Consider the following 13,662-nt stretch of genomic DNA (forward strand, 5'->3'; position numbering starts at 1 on the left):
GTGCCCATGTGGTGCGTCTGTTTGAGTAATAATGAAAAACTAAAACCTATTGATGAAGTCATGCAAACCTGGACGAAGGGAAAACACAAATATCAGCTTGATTCAAACTTACGTAAGAAGTTTTCAAATGTAACGTAAGCGTTCAGTTCTCAGTGTTCCTTGTGGTGTGGTCAGATGTGGTTCATTTTTGGGCTAACGCCTAAAATGAGCTGGTAAAATGGATGGACGGTGAAGATGTCATCAACAATGAAAGTAGACCCCATTGAAATTCGGTTCCTTATGGTGTGGTGCAGTTGAGCTTTAGATGTGGTTCGTTTTTGGGCTCACGCCCTAAAATGAGCTGGTAAAATGGATGGATGGTGAAGATGTTATCAACAATGAAGTAGACCCTCTCAAATTCGGTTTCTCCAAATCATCTTTTCCATTAGTAAGTTGGTATAATGACTTTTCATGCAATCAAGAGTAAACTTGACTTTTTATAAGAAAACGAAGCTTTCCATTATTCACCCGCGCATCAAAGTCAAATAGGTATCATATTTTCGGTACATTTAAAAAGTTAGGCATTGATAAGAAAATATTTTAAAAAGGGGTTTTAATTTGTAGGCTTTAAAAGGGCATCTAATTAATCGATGGCGTGAAAGGTTACTTTTTAAGTTCACGTCTTAAAAAGATTACTTTTTTAAGTATTTCACATGCACCATATGTGACAACATGCTGCATATGCACATGTGCCACCATTCATCTTCGATCATTCCACATGTGCCAACGTCTTACATTCAACAATGTGACACGTGCTATAAGTAATCTTCAGTGCATGTGTCTAGGGCATTCTTTAAACAGTATATTTGAAAATGGAGAAATTTTTATTATAAACATCTTTTTGAAAAATAATTAAGTGAAAAATCTTTTCATTTCTCACTCTTTTCAAGAAATAGCATTTTTAGAAAAACAACATGTTCAGGTGGGCCACATTTTGCAAAACAAATGTACGGTTCTAAAATACTTGGCTGAGTTTTCTAATCCATCCATCTATTTCTAACCAACGTTGAGTTGACCAGATTTTCAACATGTATGGACTCCTGTACAAGGCAGGAGTTGCTCCTGAATTGGTAGGTTTAGGTCTCACTGACCAGATTTTCAACATGTATGAATTTTATCCACAGTCCATACAATTTTCCATATAATTATAGAGTTTTATTCCAAAAATAATGAAGATACAAGGATCAACTGGGCCACACGGTGTGTTTTAAATTCCGACCGTTGCAAATTTCTTACGTACCACAGAAGTTTTGGATCAAGGTGGTATTTGTTTTTTCACTTCATCCAGATTGTATATGACCATATCAACACGTCGGATGGAAAGTAAAGGAACGGTGGACCTAAGAAGGTTTCAATGGTCGACGTCCTTGGCACATATGCTTCTTGTGGTGTGGTCCACCTGAGACTTAGATTTTCCTTATTTTTGGCCTAGTACTCTAAAATAATACAGAAAAATAGAAAATTCATACAATACAGTAGCCTCTCAGTGGACCTGGGAGCCTCCGCCTGTCTTGAGATCCGAACAGGCGGTGGGCCCCAATTACATGACCGTTATTAAACACGTGCATGCTGTGAAGAAAGTTTTGTTATAGTTTACGGAAGCGGATTGCGTACTGCCCGTGCCCGTACGGGAATAGGTCGGGCAGGGTTACGTGGAACCCACCTTGGTATATGGATTTTATCCACGCAGTCCATCCTATTTCCATATCATTTTAAGATGTGAACCTAAAAGTGAGGCAGACCGAAGGCTAAGTGGTGATAATGGCGCCCTATTTTTGTATGGGTGCGGTGATAATGGCGCCCTCCCTCCGAACCTACATGGAGATAGGTTTCAAGGGAGGGCGACATTATCACCGCCTGTACAGAAATAGGTTCAGACAGGGTTCCGTGGACCTATTTTTGTACGGAAATAGAATGAAGGCTAAGTGGACCATACCACAGGAAGCAGCAGTGATAATGACGCCCTCGCTTGAAACCTTCCTAGGGCCCACTGTGATGTTTATTTTCCATCCAACGGTCACATAGAGTAGGATGAAGGTTAAACAAAAACGTCCGCTTGATTTAAAACGTATTTGGCTCCAAGAAGTTTTTAACTGTGGGTGTTCAATCTTCACTATGTAGTCCACTTGAGCCTGGACCTGCCTCATTTTTGAGATCATTTCCTAGAATGATATGTAAAAATGGATGAATGGCATTGATAAAACCCATACATCACAGTGGTAATCACAGAGCCGTTGAACCGATTCCATCTGGTGGCAGGGCGCAACCCGCTTCCTACAGGGTTTTGGCATGAGAAATTGACCACTGTAGACGCAAACTTTCATCCAGCGTTTTTTATGAACAGTCCCCAACATACTTCCCTGTCTAAACATTTCGCGTACAGACAGATCATTTGAGGACAAAAATACCCCTGCTTTCATGGCCATTCTTTTCACTCCCTCGTAACAAAAAACCCATGCACGCACGTTTTTTTAACCATTTTTCTTTTTAAAATCTCCTTGAACATCTAGATATTATCAATCTACATTTGCTATTTTCCATCTTGATTAGGATGACGTGAAATCCCTCAAATTGGTTGCATTTATACACTTCTAATATTCTGAGTTATCTCCATTTGGGTTATCTGCAATATCTGAAAGGGTTCAAAATATTCTTCACTCCAAAGCACTCTTCCTCAACTTGCATTTGACCGTTACTACAGTTGTGGGAGGTACGGATCTTAAAAAAATGCAAGTGGGTTTAGAGAAATAGTTTGTAGTTACTTTCCTTTGTAGCATTCAATGACAATTCAACTACAATTCACCGACTACCTATGCAAATTCAGCTACTAATTCACCAAGTGTGCTTGGTCAAACTTAACCATTGCGCGCTTGAAATTGAAAAAGAACTCATGGAAATTGAGACGAGTCGATGACAATTGACCAACTACTCGTTCAAGTTCATGGGAAGTTCAATCAATTTCATTTTAGGCTTGGTGGATTTCATGTGAGGCTTGTACAATTTCATTTTTTAGGCTTAGTCCATTTTATGCATTCTTCGTTCAAATTCATGTGAAATTCGCTCAATTCCATTTAAATCTTGTTCAATTTCATTTTAGGGCTTGCTCAATTTCATGGTAGGCTCGCTCAATTTAATGTTTGCCTCGATGAATTTCATTTTTGCCTCGCTTAATTTTATGTTTGCATCGCTCGATTTCTTGTTTACCTTGCTCAATTTTTAGTTTGCCTCGCTCAATTCTAGCTTGCCTCGCTCAATTTCTAGTTTGCTTCCCTGAATTTTCATGTTTCTCTTGCTGAATTTCTAGTTTGCTTCGCTCAATTTTCAGTTTGCTTCGCTTAATTTCATGTTTGCCTCACCGAATTTCCAGTTTGCCTCGTGGAATTTCTAGTTTGCCTCGCTCAATTTCACGTTTGCCTCGCTCAATTTCTAGTCTCCCTGGCTCAATTTCTAGTTTACCTCGCTCAATTTCTAGCTTGCCTCGCACAATTTTCTATTTGCGTCACTTAATTTCTTCATTGCCTTACTCAATTTCATGTTTGCCTCGCTCAATTTGTAGTTTGCCTTGCTGAATTTGTAGTTTGCCTTACTCGATTCCTAGTTTGCCTCACTAAATTTTCAGTTTGCCTCGCCCTATTTTTTAATTTGCTTCGCTTAGTTTTTAGGTTGCCTCACTCAATTTTCAGTTTGCCTTGCTGAATTTCTAGTTTGCCTCGCTTAATTTGTAGTTTGGCTCGTTGAATTTTCAGTTTGCCTCGCTCAATTTTCAGTTTGCCTCACTTAATTTCTAATTTGCCTCACTGAATTTCTAGTTTGTCTCGCTCAATTTCTAGTTTGGCTCGCTTAATTTTCAGTTTGCCTTGCTCAATTTCTAGTTTGACTCGTTGAATTTTCATACTTCTCTTGCTCAATTTCTAGTTTGCCTCGCTCAATTCCTAGTTTTGCCTCACTAAATTTCTAGCTTGCCTTGATGAATTTCTAGTTTGCCTCCCTTAATTTTCAATTTGCCTCGCTGAATTTTTAGTTTGCCTCGCTTAATTTCTAGTTTGACTCGTTGAATTTTCATGCTTCCCTCACTCAATTTCTAGTTTGACTCGCTCAATTTCTAATTTTGCTTCACTGAAATTCCAGTTTGTCTTGTTCAATTTTCAGTTTGCCTTGCTAAATTTCTAGTTTGCCTCGCTAAATTTCTAGTTTGCTTCGCTCAATTTCTAGTTTGCCTCGTTGAATTTTTTAGTTTGCCTCTCTTAATTTCCTTTTACACTCGTTGAATTGCATGTTTACCTCACTGAATTTCCTGTTTGCCTTGCTCAATTTCATTTGATGCTCGTTGAATTGCATGTTTGCCTCGCTTAATTTATAGTTTGTCTCGCTAAATTTTAATTTGCCTCGTTCAATTTTCAGTTTGCCTCGCTCAATTTTCTAGTTTGCCTTGCTCAATTTCTAGGTTGCTTCGCTAAATTTTCAGTTTGCCTTGCTTAATTTCTAATTTTCCTCACTCAATTTTCTAATTTGCCTCGCTCAATTTTCAGTTTGCCTCGCTCAATTTTTAATTTACCTCGTTAAATTTTTAATTTGCCTCGCTCAATTTCCAGCTTGCCTCCCTCAACTTTAGTTTGCCTCGCTAAATTTCTAGTTTCCTTTGCTCAATTTCTAGTTTGCCTCGCTGAATTTTTTGTTTGCCTTGCTCAATTTTCAGTTGGCCTCATTCAATTTTTAATTTTCTAGTTCGCCTCGCTCAATTTTCAGTTTGTCTCGCTCGATTTTCAGTTTGCCTCGCTGAATTTTCATGCTTCCCTTACTCAATTGCTAGTTTGTCTCGCTCAATTCCTAATTTTGCCTCGCTCAAATTCCAGTTTGCCTTGCTCAAATTCTAACTTCCCTCGTTCGATTTCATGTTTCCCTTGTTGAATTTCTAGTTTGCCTCGCTTAATTTTCATGCTTTTCTCTCTCAATTCTTAGTTTGCATCGCTCAATTCGTAGTTTTGCCTCGCTCGAATTCCAGTTTGCCTTACTCAAATTCCAACTTCCCTCGCTTGATTTCATGTTTCCCTTGCTGAATTTCTAGTTTGCCTCGCTTAATTTCATATTTCCCTCGCTTGATTTCCAATTCGCCTTGCTCAATTTCCTTTGATGCTTGCTGAATTGCTTGTTTGCCTTGCTCGATTTAATGTTTGCCTCGATCAATTTCATGTTTGCCTCACTTAATTTCAATTGAGGCTTATTTGATTTCATCTTAAGCTCGCTCAAATTTATCAAGTGCTTGATTGTTTTCAATTATGTCTGATTTTTCACACTATGAGTCACTAAATATCTAGTGAACTTTAATTTTGATATATTTTGCAATTCATGTTTGTAGGTGATGATTCTTCTGTTGGATTCCCAAACCCGTCCTCTAAATGTTCACTGAAATGGTGGTTTGATACGGTGAAGGGTGGATTTGAGAAGCATGATAGTCGGCTAAATCTATTTAGGCAATCCTCATTTTCTTTTTTATTGCACCTTTTATCCTTTAAATTTTTAGAAAATAGGAAAAGAAAAGTTCATTATTTTAGAATGAGAAAGAAAATAGGGTTTACATTTTGAATTTTTAAAAAAGTTAAGTGGCTAGGCTGGGAGAATGGGCTTTTAGATAGCTATATCCAAGTTTGGCTGCCTCGCTCAATTTGCTGTTTGCCTCGCTAAATTTCCAGTTTGCCTCGTTGAATTTCCAACTTGCCTTGCTCAACTTCCAGTTTGCTTCGCTTAAATTCCAGCTTGTCTCGCTGAATTTCCAATTTGCCTCGCTCAATTTCCTCTTTGCCTCACTCGATTTCCAATTTACCTCGCTCAATTTCATGTTTGTCTCGCTCAATTTCTTGCTCCGTAGATTCGGAGTAGTTATTCCTTTGGGGCGTATTTGGTCCGTGGATTTGAATGGTATTGAATTGTATTAGATGGGATTAACACCATTATTGCACAATGATTGCATGTCTAGAAATACTATGGTATTGTAGCCATCCAATCCCATGTTTGGGATAAAAGTTTTGCTACTGGAAAACATTGGATTAAGTAAAATCATGTTTGGTGGACCATGGAATTGTAATCAACGGACTAAATTCACAACGGATGCCGTTCACTTATACACATATATAACTAAAATGTGTACAATTCATCCCTGTAGGAATGACCTTTTGAACGGTATGGATGGCATATAAACATCATGGTTTACTCTAGGTAGGTTTCATTGGTAGGCATTTCTCTATTGCTCTTTTCCTGTTGTGAGGCCGCTTGAGTTTTGGATTTACCTTATTTTGAGCCCATGTCTTAACATGATCCAGCAAAATGGATAGGCAGGGGTGGATTCTCACAAACGACACAATGGACCCCACTTGGATTCTTGTTCGATGAAGATCATGCAAAAGCCTTGGTCACCTTTTGAGCGTTCTCATTAGCGATGTGTTCCAAAACGCAGAGTAGTGTAGGGCCAACGTGGTATTTTTATGTGCATCACATCTAAGCTGCCAACATGTGTACCTGCTTTGGTGATTAGATGAAGTAAAAGGGACTGTCCAATCATCACGAGGGCTATAGGTGAATTTGAAGGTTTTTGGGCTGAGAGTAGATTAGGTAAGACCCATGTTGGCTCTCTATTTGTTTTGGTTACGTGTGATGTGTGGGAGTATGTCAAAATTGATTGTGTGGCTTGATTTGAACCAAACAATTTGACCCTAAGCACCAAGATAGGCAGATATATTGAGCGCGATCGTAAACGACCAAGATCTGAGATGATCGATTGCCTATTTAACCACTCGCAAAGATAATTAGGTAATTACCGGAGGGTGGGGTTCTTTGGGTTGCACTTTGCCTTCTGTACAAAAGGACTTCTGTATGCGGAAATAATTAGATAAAAAGAAAATACTGTTGGGGGACCGAGGAAGTACATAAAGATTAATCAAACGGAATAATCCAATCACACTAAACAAGCACAATGCAAACACACCAAATTTAACGTGGAAAAACCCTCGCGGGAAAAAACCATGGCATGAAGAGACAGATATTACTATGGAAGCAGAAAATTACAAGATTAGAGAGATTACCCAATCCGAACAACCTTGAATCAACCTAAGTTACACCCTTGAAACCCTAGAATGAAATAGAAAGCCCTGGAATACCTCTCAATCCCGATTGCACCCAAATATATGCCTTTAGAAGAATCATAATTGAAATAGGAAACAAATCCCACAAATTCACAACTTTGCGAAAATTTGGGCGAAACAGTTCGATGACATCGAACACATTTCGATGTCATCGAAACTTAACCTTTAGCTTTAATGTCATCAAACAAACACTAAAACGGTCTAAAGACAAAACATGAAAATTGGATTTTCTTCGATTGTATCGAGCCACTTCGATGCCATCGAACATGTCCTTCAATGCCATTGAACATTCTTTGATAAGATTGAAAAAACACCCAGTTAGTCCAGCGAGCAACTGAAGAAAATTCGAAAAATCATATCCATGTCGTCCATATAATTTTCAGGTCATTTTTGGGGGGAGCAGATTGGGTGAGACCCTGGCCTCACCTAAGACGGTGTGACCCTTACCTTGGGGCCCACGTTGATGTGTGTATTCTATATCCACCCCATTCATCTATTTTTCTAGGTCATTTTAAGGAATGATTCCAAAAATCAAGAAGATCCAATTATTAGGTGGACCATACTTTAAGGAAATAATTGCGATTGAACATCGTACCATTAAAAACTTTCTTTGGTGTACCTTACTGTTTTTGTGGTGTTTATTTTCCACCTAACCTGTTGATAAGGTCATGTCAGCTTTAATGAAGGATAAAAACAAATATCAGCTTGTTCCAAAACATTCGTGGCCTATTAATGGTCAATCACCCTATAGTATGGTCCACCTGATAATCTGATCTACTTCATTTTTGAGATAATACCCCGAAATGAGAGTGGATTAGGTGAGACCCAGGCCTCACCCAAGATAGTGTGACCCTTACTATGAGGCCATCTTGATGTTTATATTATGTATAAACCCGTCCATTCGTTGAGCAGCTTATGTGAGACCCCATTGTCACCCATGATAGTGGGCCCTTATGTGAGGCCACCTTGATGTGTGTATTCTGTATTCACCCCGTCCATCCATTTTTATAGATCATTTTAAGCCATTATTTACCAAGGTGGACCATTCCATAGGAAACAGTAGTGATTGAACACCCTACCATTAAAAACTTCATAAGGTGCACCTTAATGTTTCCCCAGTATTTATTTGCCATTTAACTGGTTGACAAGGTAATGGATGGAGAGAGAGAGAAAAAAAAGAAGAAGAAGCAAACATAGGCTTGATCCGAAACTTTTGTGGCTCATTAATGGCCAATCACAACTGTTTACTTTCATCTGATAATTGGATCTGCTTCATCTTCAACATGATATCCTAAAATAATTTGGAAAAATAGATGGAAGGTGTGAATACAGTATACCTGCATCAGGTGGCTCCTGGGTAAGGGCCGCGCTCTCTTGGGTGAGTCGGGATCACCTAATCCGCTCCCTTTTGGGCTAAGTACATTGATTTTTGTGCTGGGTAAGTTGTTTGCTGACGTGTAACCCACCTGATGATTCCATACAGACCACCTTTCCCTGGACAACTTTTAGAATAAAAAAAATGCCATTGTCTCTTTCACCTGCGAGAAGTACATTTCAGATTTCAAAAAAGTCGTAGCATATGCCAGAATTTTTGGTGGAAAAATCCATGAAAATAAAGCAGCCCTTGCCGTGGGGCCACCTTGATGCATGTATTTTGTATTTACAATTTTCATCCGTTTCTTTCCCAATTATTCTAAGGAATTATAAAAAAAAAATAAAAAATGAAGTAGATCCAACTATCATGTGGACCGCTCCAAAAGAAACCTTTGTGATTAACCAGGTCACAAAAGTTTTGGACAAAGCTGGTATTTGTTTTTTTCATAATGTCGCAACCAAATATTAGTTAATCATCTTTGGTTTAGGAAATGAGCTTAATCACTTGGGCAAGTACTTTGACTTTATATGTAGGCAATCTTATAAAGATAATGTGAAATAGCGGTTAATATGATTAGATAATAAGACACTAGATATACTTGTCAGATCCTCACGACAAAAGGAAAGCACCAACAAGTCATTTAATTAACAAAATAAGAAAAACATTATTCATCTATAATAAATAAAGAAGAAACATTTTTCACATTTTCTCATTAAAAAAAAAGCCCTTAGAAAATTTATCCAACCTCTTGTCTCCATTTTGCCATATGTGAAAAGAATCTCTTTTAGAAAATTCTTCCCTCAAAAGAGATCCTTTACCAATATCTCCTCTCAACTTTGCTAGCAAAAAGGAAAATCTTATATCTATATCTATTATAACATGCGTTAACTTGTAGGCATATGAAACGGCTATTATACTTTTAAAATAATGTTCCCTACCTAACATCAAAAACAGAATTTTATTCTTGGAAGGTTGTCTTAAATTTTTTGTGACGGATTAAATCCGTCGCCAATTTGCAATTTTAGCACTGTAAGTCCGACCTAGCTTATGCATGAGATATCCTAGCCGTCTATTAGGTGGAATCCACTGGGTAGCAAATTAATGTGGCCAAATACTATTTAACCACTAGGTAGTTGGCACGTACAAATAGAGAACTTGAAAGAACTCGCCTGATATACTAGGGAAGTTCTACGCTCCTAGCTAATATTTGGGTATCTTGCACATATTCCCGGTTGCTGCATTTATCACATGTAGAGGTATGTGTTGTAGGTATTTGTGTAGCCCGTCAGATAACACATACATATTTATTCATTGTATTATATTGAGATTTTCGATTGTTAGAGTTTACATATGGATGTGATGGTTTCATGATAACGTACGCACGTGGATATTTATATTAACTATTTTAATAAGATGTGGCCATTATTCGTACGTCGACTAAAAGCTTGGTCCTCTTCTCACATAACGTAGTCCATTGTGTAGATGCGCACAACAGAAAGTGCATATTAAGATGCATGTACATGTGAAATGTACTATGAGATGGTTAAAATGAGATCTCCTGGAGATCAATATGATCTGCACCATACCCTATAAGATCGTGTAAGCTCTATATTATAGTAGGGATTGATCGACTAGACTTCACGTGGCGACCATGTAGACAATGATATGCTCAATCATTCTTGATGTGTGGATTGAGCCACATGTGCTATGACGCCACCTACGTATGAGGGACGGACCGGTTTTGCTCAAGTCACCGCACGGAAATGCTAGTCTTGTAAGTGACTCTTGTGTTCTTGTTACTCTATACTGTATGCAAGGTTGTGATGATATGACGTTATTTTGATGTGCATTTTCAAGGTCACGCATAGTAATATAACTGGGTTAGAAGCACTCTAAGAAAGTAGCCAAATCAGCTTCATGTCATAGAAATGGGTTAGAGGAAAATCGTAGATGATCATCATGTGGTGATGATACATACAAGACTAATTACTTAAGGCACCAAATTGAATAGGCAATTATATTTTATTACAAATTATTTGTGAAAAAATATTATTATATTCTTATATAAATATTTTCAATTGACTTTGATCGATTAAGTTTGCTAAAATACAATTCGTTCAGTATCAAAAGTAGTTAAGTGTGCGTCACGATCAAAGATGCACGCATGTGTGTATAGATTAAGTCAAATTTGCCTGATTGAGTGTGGTTAAATCAACCGTTTAGAACAAGTGTTTGGAGATTAGGACATAATTAATTTTCAGTCAACTCATGAATTTGTTACGATGATATTTCATAAGAAGGATTGTAGTCTCAAAGGTCTCATATTAGATCTACCTGATTAAAGAGTATAGATTATGCTTTATCAATAGAAGAGTGCATAATAATTTAATATACCTCATTATCATAATAACCTAAGAGATATTGTAGTTAGTTTTTAATCAGAATTTCTCAATAATTAAGGCCTATAAATATAGGTGTAGGACTTTGATTTAAGAAAAAAATTCTTCTCTCTCCAGCCACAATTCTAGAGAATATCTAATGAAGAAGATGATCGCGGTTTACACATTGGAGGTTTCGAGCATCTAAACCTATGGTGGGCTTTACTTTATTTTTATGCATGTTTTAATCTAGTGAAGAAGATCGTGGTTATACATTGGAGGTAATTCTGTTCTTAGAAATTTTAAAATTGACATTTTTGCTTACACATGTAATGACAAACCTCCAGATACAAATGCAAATGCAAATATGTCCTTAGTCATTGGATTTGGAATCGTATTTCAGCAATCTAAGCCATTTATAGGAGGTACCTTGCTGTGTATGGACTTACAAAAAAAAACTCTGAGTAAGAATTTTTAATTTTTTGATCCGCATATCTTTTTCCTTTGAATATTTGAACACTGATCTCTCCTTAGACCTTTCTTTTGTTAGTCCTTGATAGGATCCTTTTATGTTGAAGATTATTTTGACCATCATCTAAGTTAAAGCCCACCTTATAAATGGTTTAGATAAACATGACTTTGATCCAATTGCTATAGTTTCAATTTCATTATCATAAAAGAGCCGCACCTTTGGTGTTAGATACTTAACTGCCTATTTCTAATAGAATCACAATAGTAGGGTATCATATAGAGGTGTACACGAATTGAGCTAGCTCGGTTACCTCGCTCAACTTGACTCGAAAAAGCTCGATTCGACTCGGTTCGAAGCTGAGTTCGAGCCTAGTCAAGCTGATTTTTTTAGCTCAAAAATGAGTTCGAGTCGAGTTCGAGCTGGGTCTAGTTCGACTCAACTCGAATCAAACTCAGATCGAACCAGTTCGGTGACTTGGTTACTTTGATATTGATGTTGCTCACCAAGTGTTTGATAAAATGACTCAAAGAAGTGTGGCTGCTCACAAGGAAGGTATGTATATGAAATCAACATCCTTTTTTTTATTTTCTTGATTTTTGTGTTGCTTAGAAGGTATTTGATAAAATACCTATAAAACCATTGTTGTTGTCTTAAATACAGTGAGATTTTGAAGGTGCAGTCCAGGTGTTTTTGAAAATGCTGTAATGGCGAACTTGGCTCGTTCTTGGCTTGAACTCGGCTAAAACTAGCCCGAATTGCTGACCAAACCAAGTCGAGCTGGCCAGTAAGGCTCGAGGACGGAGCCGAGCCGAGTTCGAGCTAAGTCAAGCTGAGGCCAGCTCGACTCAGTTCGACTCGATGTACACCCCTAGTATCATATAAGAAGTTCGGGTTTAGATTGGAGTAAATTTCAGTGACTCAAACTATTTAGATGATGAGCCTTATCCATGACATGTCCACTGTTAGGTCTTCTTTTGCCCATAGTCTGTGTTGATTGTGGAAGCCCTAGAAAGACTCTCTCCTTATGAGGGTGTCTGTGTATTCGAAGGAACTTTCCTATTAAATATTTTAATCCTTTGATTATTTAAAGGTTAAGGAGATGTTCATGTTTAAAGGAAGAGTCAAATAATCAAAGGGTTGAAACATTCTAATACAAGGATTTTTTTAATTTTTTGGATATTCCTGAATTCCAAGTGAGATCCATCACAAAAATGATTTACATCAATCCTTTGATTCACATAATTGTTGGGCCTATGGCCCAAAACACAATAATAAGATTATATATCCTAGTTGTCCAATTTGTGTTCACCAAATTAATGTTTAAAGGAAATGATCAGTGATCTAAATTCAATTGCCAAAATCAAATGGCTAATATCACGATATTAGTGTGATTTTGGGGTGTCCATCGATTACAAGGGGCCCACAAATTTGATTGTCTGGATTAACATAATTGTACATTATGCCTCTTGCAGATCAGTTTCCACCATTTTGTTAGGACTTTGGCCCATAGTTTTAAGGCATCGTATGGTAATCTGTAATGAACATGGAACATATACATGCAAAACATAGATTCAATCTACAGCAACCAGATGTCAGGACGCTATGATGGATGGGCCATAGCCTAAAATCAAGATAAATCTAATTAAATGCTCCTGATCATTCAATTGGTGGCTACAAAATGGACAGCTGGAAATGAAGATGCCTATGGAGTGGATGGTTGTGATTTGAAATTTGTTCCTTTCTTGTATAGAGAGTTATTTCTACTTTGGCAGGGTATGATGCTTGATACATAAATACACTTGATTTATAGATACTTAGAAATGATGGGGTTTTCCTCCTCAATTCAGAGGAGAGACGGTGCAGTGGGTTGAAAAATCGGAGTGTTTCACCGCGCTGCTCGACCGGTCGAGTGGGCTGATTGACCGATCGTGGGTGGTGCTCGACTAGCCGAGTGGGGCTCGACTCAAAGTCTAATGACCAATTGATGAATTTTCTTTGGGGTGCTCGACCAGTCGAGGGAGGTGCTCGACTGGTCGAGGACTAGGTTCGACCAGTCGAGCTTACGCAGATTTGAGTTTGGATCTTGTGCGGATTGCAGAAATCTGAGGCCTTTTGCGATAGGGTGTGGAAGGGAGTTTCCTAAAATATAAATAGGGGTGTGTAGGGCTTTTCTAGGTAATGCAAGAGGGTTTTATAAAGCTTTGCAAGGGTTTGCTAAGGGTTTAGGGCTATCAAAGGTGTGAGAGAGAGAGAGAAAGAGAG

The sequence above is a fragment of the Magnolia sinica genome, chromosome 5, assembly GCF_029962835.1.
Source record: "Magnolia sinica isolate HGM2019 chromosome 5, MsV1, whole genome shotgun sequence".
Lineage (NCBI taxonomy): Eukaryota > Viridiplantae > Streptophyta > Magnoliopsida > Magnoliales > Magnoliaceae > Magnolia > Magnolia sinica.